The sequence below is a fragment of the Poecilia latipinna genome, unplaced genomic scaffold, assembly GCF_001443285.1.
Source record: "Poecilia latipinna isolate Pla-1442-1.1 unplaced genomic scaffold, P_latipinna-1.0 Scaffold396, whole genome shotgun sequence".
Classification (NCBI taxonomy): domain Eukaryota; kingdom Metazoa; phylum Chordata; class Actinopteri; order Cyprinodontiformes; family Poeciliidae; genus Poecilia; species Poecilia latipinna.
Window position 1 is genome coordinate 568,552 of NW_015113012.1, and position 5,655 is coordinate 574,206.

Consider the following 5,655-nt stretch of genomic DNA (forward strand, 5'->3'; position numbering starts at 1 on the left):
GCATCACAGCTTTATGACACACTAACACACTACAAAACACAATGAACAAAATCAAATGCACAGAGCTACTTGCCTTCACCGGAATATCAAAATGCAACAGTTGTGCTGTCATTGTAAGTCATTAGTTTAAAGAACTAGAGTAATTAAATTAAGTTGAATTAAATTAAATGCCCCAAAACTGAAAAAAAAAGAATATGTCATCATGGCAATTTCAAATTTCTCACTGAATTATCACATGTAAAATCAAAGACTTTATAAATAAATAAATGTGTTTTTTTTTTAAATTTTGTGTTTGCCTTTATATATTTTTTTACAAACATAAAGACATGCTACATGGTGTGTAACGTGGAGCAGGTGAAAGTCCCCTGGTGCAGTTGGTGAACTAAACCATCAACATCTGAAAGCAAAAGAAAAGAAACATTTGTTGTTTGATGGGATGAACCTGAGAAATCTGAGAGGATGTTAGATCATATTATACAGTGCAACAGACATTTTATTGCTTGCTGCTTGTTAAATATCAAAGCTCATCAGTAATACTTACAACTACACCTTACTCTTCCTACCTGTCACAAATAAAGGCTGTTGGGTTAGTTTAATGCCCGAAGGGGTGAGGAGCATGGATGGAATTACTACCCTGACCGTGCCACTTGATACACTCATCTCTTACTGCAGGTGTGATGTCTGATATGGATGTCTGAGGGAGACAGTTTTTCTCTTTGTTCTTGTCCCCCATTATTTGGACTGTTCCAGGAAAGCTGTATGCCTTGCAATGCCAGTAAAGCACCTTGCACAGAAGTCCCTCCCCCATCCTTTGACCCGACACATCAACTGTTACAGTTATGGTTCACTGAGCTACACAACTTTCCCAAAATCATTGTCAGCTGAAAGCATGAAAAAAACAACAACAACAAAAAACTAAGTATTCATGCTGAACTAACAAAATGATCCTACACAAGAGAAACCCTATATGGTGTTATAATAATGAACAATTTGGTGTTTTTTTTTTGTTTTTGTTTTTTTCTGTTAAGTTTCCCTGAATGGTTTTTTGAATTGCTAAGCAGCTTCTAAGGAACACATCCTATCTCTCTCTCTCTCTCTCTCTCTATATATATATATATATATATATATATATATATATATATATATATATATATATATATATATATATATATGTGTGTGTGTGTGTGTGTGTGTGTGTGTGTGTGTGTGGTGTGTGTGTGCATATATTTCTTTTTTCTTTCTTAAAGATTCTTACTTAAAGATGACTGTTTCACACTGAAGGATACAGGAAATTTTGAGGTAGACAGATGGATTTTTTTTTAAAGTCACAGACTAGAGTGGGGATCCCCAACATCACAGGATGTTATGTATGAACATGCAGCAGAACATCCTGCCTTCCTCTCACTTCTTCAACACTTCACATTAAAGGCACACTTAGAGGCGCTGAGGTAGTGCTCCAAAATCTCGTATGCTTACAGTCGTTTCCTGCGGTGTTTCGGTTTTGTTTTCTCTCCCTTTTGGGGTTCACAGATACTTTCTAGGCTTTTTGTCTTCCTTTGTTCTCGTGCGTTTTCCTTTGCTCTTATGTTTTCTCAGCTGGGGAACTCCTCCGTCTTCTGAGAAAATGGAGCGTTTCTCCAGAAAAACAGAGGTCAGCTGTGTGATGCGCTTGTGTCTGACTCAATGCTCATAAGAAAGACATATCGCTAATCAGAGGGATAAGGTCTCACACCTTTCTCAAACTCCTCCTCACTCTAATTGATGGGTGTAATTTGATGGTGACGGTAACAGAGTTAGAAAGCAATTAGCGTCGGGGCCCGTCGGCACAAACACCGTGGAGAGGCTACCTGTGGGTCACATTTTAATTTGGTGAAGTGCTTAGTGCTTAGCAAAGGAGTCTGCCTTTGATATACTCAGTAGATGGTAAATCCTGTTAGTGCTAACTCCACAAACTACCCCGCCAAACAACGTCCATCTAATCCACTGATTAGGAACACACTAAGAACACAACAAATTATTAGGGTGTCATCTGACTCTGGATTAAAATCCACACTTATTTGCAAAAAAAAAAAAAAAAAAGATGGAAGGACAAGAAGAGATGACAAAGAGGGGAGGGAATAGGTGGAAACAGAAACAAGGCAATCATGGGAGGGGTTTAATTAAAGCAACTGATTTGTGTTGTTTGTAGAAGGACTAATTGTCTTTTCCCCTGAGGAAGCTGTTCCCTAAAGCAGCGTCTCCAAATTACTCCTCATACAATAAATCCTTATTGGTGGGGAAGGGTGTTTTACCAGCTACAAGAGAGAGAAAAAAGAGGGGAACCTAGGTTCATTTAAAACAATAACAGCAGCACGAGGAGGTTCGCATTTTCACTTACATCCTCAAAAAAACTGGATAATCTACTGTGTCTTGCGTCTTCTAATTAGGGCAGCGCTGCTGATCTGGTGAGACAAAGTGCCATCCTTCTTTTTTTCCCTGAGGAGTTTAACATGGAGATTCCGAGCAAGATCGTTGACCCATGACGACCTTTAACCTCCAATTAAACCGTGTTTGATTTTCATTCACAGATCCTAGGCCAACCGACCCAAATTTCAGGGTTTCACTGAATTTGAAAGTAACTTCTCCCTTGAGAAAGGATTAAATCGACAGAGTACCTTTTGAATGTCTAAAGTAGTACATAATGTTCTATCTTAAAGCTTAAAACTTTTGGATGTGGTTAATAATTGTCTGCATATAAAGCATCTATTAGATATATTACACAGATACCCAACTATACAGATCTCCATGTTTCGACTGGTATTTAATCACAATGTAACCTCTGTAAACCTTAAACTTAAAGTTTAGGTTCTGTGGTCAGTGAGCATGCAACCATAATTAATAAATAAGATCATAAAAGTTTCCTAGAACCACTCCTGACCCAAACTGCAAAGTCCAAATAACATCTAATCTTCTGAAGTCATGCAGATTCTTTTTGTTGTTGTTCTGCATGTCTAAAGGCTTTAACTATTCAGATAGACTGAGGAAGTCAACTTGGTAATTTTCTAAAAATAGAAAATATTTGAACTCTGAAAAAGAAAACAATCCTGTTGTGGAATAATCTGTTATATAACATTCCTGAGGGAGACTGAGCGCTGTGGCTTTTGACAGAAGTTTTTATGTATTTTGTATTTGTTATTGTTTGCTTGATATTTATTTTTTGGGGAAAAAATCAATGGTGTGGTCTATTCTGATGAAAGAAATTCAACAGCTCTCTGTTACCTTACTTTTCTTATTTAATTCCATCCATCCATCCATCCATCCATCCATCCATCCATCCATCCATCCATCCATCCATCCATCCATCCATCCATCCATGTACTTGAACATGAATACATAACCTCACAACTAAAGGCGATTTTCAGTCACCATCTATTCTATGATGTATTTTGTCTTTTTGGACTATAAAGTTGTTGGGCAGTTTTTTCTCATTGTCTAAAATTTTATTTGAATATTTTTTTTTCTGTTCTTGGTTAAGCTCTTCCAATTATATATATATAAAAAAAATAACTGTGTTACTTTAAAGTCTAAAGTTTATCTTTGTTATGCTTTTGAAATAATTTCAAAACATTTGAGTTAAGAGGCACAAACATGCTGCAGCATGAGATCATGGGAGCATTGTCAAGATATAAGGAAGGAAATAAAAATAACCTGAAGAGGCTACTTTCATCTCATTAAAAAAAACAAAAAAAAACATGTGCGAACATAAACAGCACTTTAACGCCTTTACCATTCCAGGTGAAGACACATTCTGTATCCCAGAGATGGACTTATTTTGCTGCAAAATGTTCAATCAAAAATGGTAAGAATGAAGCCTAGAGGTAAACACAAACTGGATTTGAATGATGCAGCTTAACCTGCATCATCCAATTGCTGCGTCATGCACTTCTACATCATAGCCAATCACAGAGCAAGCCTCTATTTATAAGGAGCTCCATCCATGGCTCCATCTGCTCACCAGGTGAGCTTCAACCCATCTCAGCACCTTTTCTTTGTTCTCCAGGCTTCTTCAGGCTCTCTTCAGCCTCCCCCACCAGTGTCTGGCCCTGGGCAAAAGACGTCTGTAGCCCTAATCCTAAACTACTCATCCCAGCTACTGCATTTCACACCGCCGGGGTCCGAGCACCAAAACTCTTAACTCACTTATGTCACATAAAACTTTCTAATAGCGGCTTTTTTCCATGTGAGTCTCTCCAGACTGAATTTACTGTGAAACCAGCTCTGCTCCACCATTGGCTCAGCTACTCAGCAAGGAGAAAAACCACCATTCAACAAAATAGAAAATAAAAAAATAAATAAAATTGCACTGTGATTAAACTACTTTTGAAGTGTGTGACCATAATTATAACATTTCAATAAAACAGGGGGAGAAACGTCCCATCTATGAAGCATGGCATTCATATTGTGGAATTGCTGCAGGATGGATGGAATTGGGGAAAATTTCAGCAAACTATATTGCTGAAATTGATATGATAGTGATATGAGGAAAATTACACAAATAAATAAATATGTATATATACATATACATATATATATGTCTGTCTGTATGTATATAATCAACATTTTAAAGAGAAACATGACACTCTAACATAGACATGTTTACCACTTCAGGTAGAGCAGCTATCGCTTTTTTTTTTTTTTTTTTTTTTTTTCCCACCTAAATCAAAGTACATACCTAAGTCACATATTCAAGTAATCAATATGTTTGAGGATGACTGAACTTTGGTTATTTGCTATGTTATTTCAATTATCTACGAGTATGACTATTAATGAACACGCACAGTCCACTAGACATAACTTCAAGATGTACATGTCCAATCTTCTTCCTTATTCCAGTAAGTGCTGGAAGTAGATTTTGTGGATGAAAATGAAAACATAGGTTATGCAAGGCTTCAGACTGGTGCTAAGCCAGTAACAACTAGTTGGATTTGTGAAAACTCTATCTGGACAGACAAAGCCAAACCTCTGGCCCGCGCTAAACCAAACAAAAGAGGTGGAAAAGAAAAGACCTGAGAAATCACCAAAGATCGCACAATGACTTGTTGTATGTTGGACATGCATGAATGTGACTATGCAGAAACAGACGTGAGCATTATCTCCTTCTCTTTGTCACATGTGTCTGCAAACAATTAAAACACTCTGCTTGTTTTTAAATAATTGTTGGAGAAAGTGATTAAATGCGTCTTTTATCTAATCAATATAATTGGAACTGCACGCGATAAAGCACAATAAATCATCACAATGGTAAAAACCTAGAATTTCCCTGCAGCAAACAACACAAACTGTAACTACATTTGATTCAATCTACACTCCATTAAATAAGTATTAAATTCAAAGCAATGGTCTTTAATGGATATATTCTACTGTGGCTATGTATCTGAGGTTTGTCTGTGAGTCTGCAGACATGTGAGTCTAACTGGCAAAGTAACAATATTTCCAGCCTAGACTAATGTATTTACCAGCCAGATGCAGCCTGAATGGAGTGCAACAGGAAACACATAGCTGTCATCAAGACATGCTCCTGTGGCCAGGGGTTCAGATGACAAAAAAAAAAAAAAAAAAAAAAATATTTTTTAATGATGGAATACGGTTTTTTTATTCCTTTATAGACTGCACTCA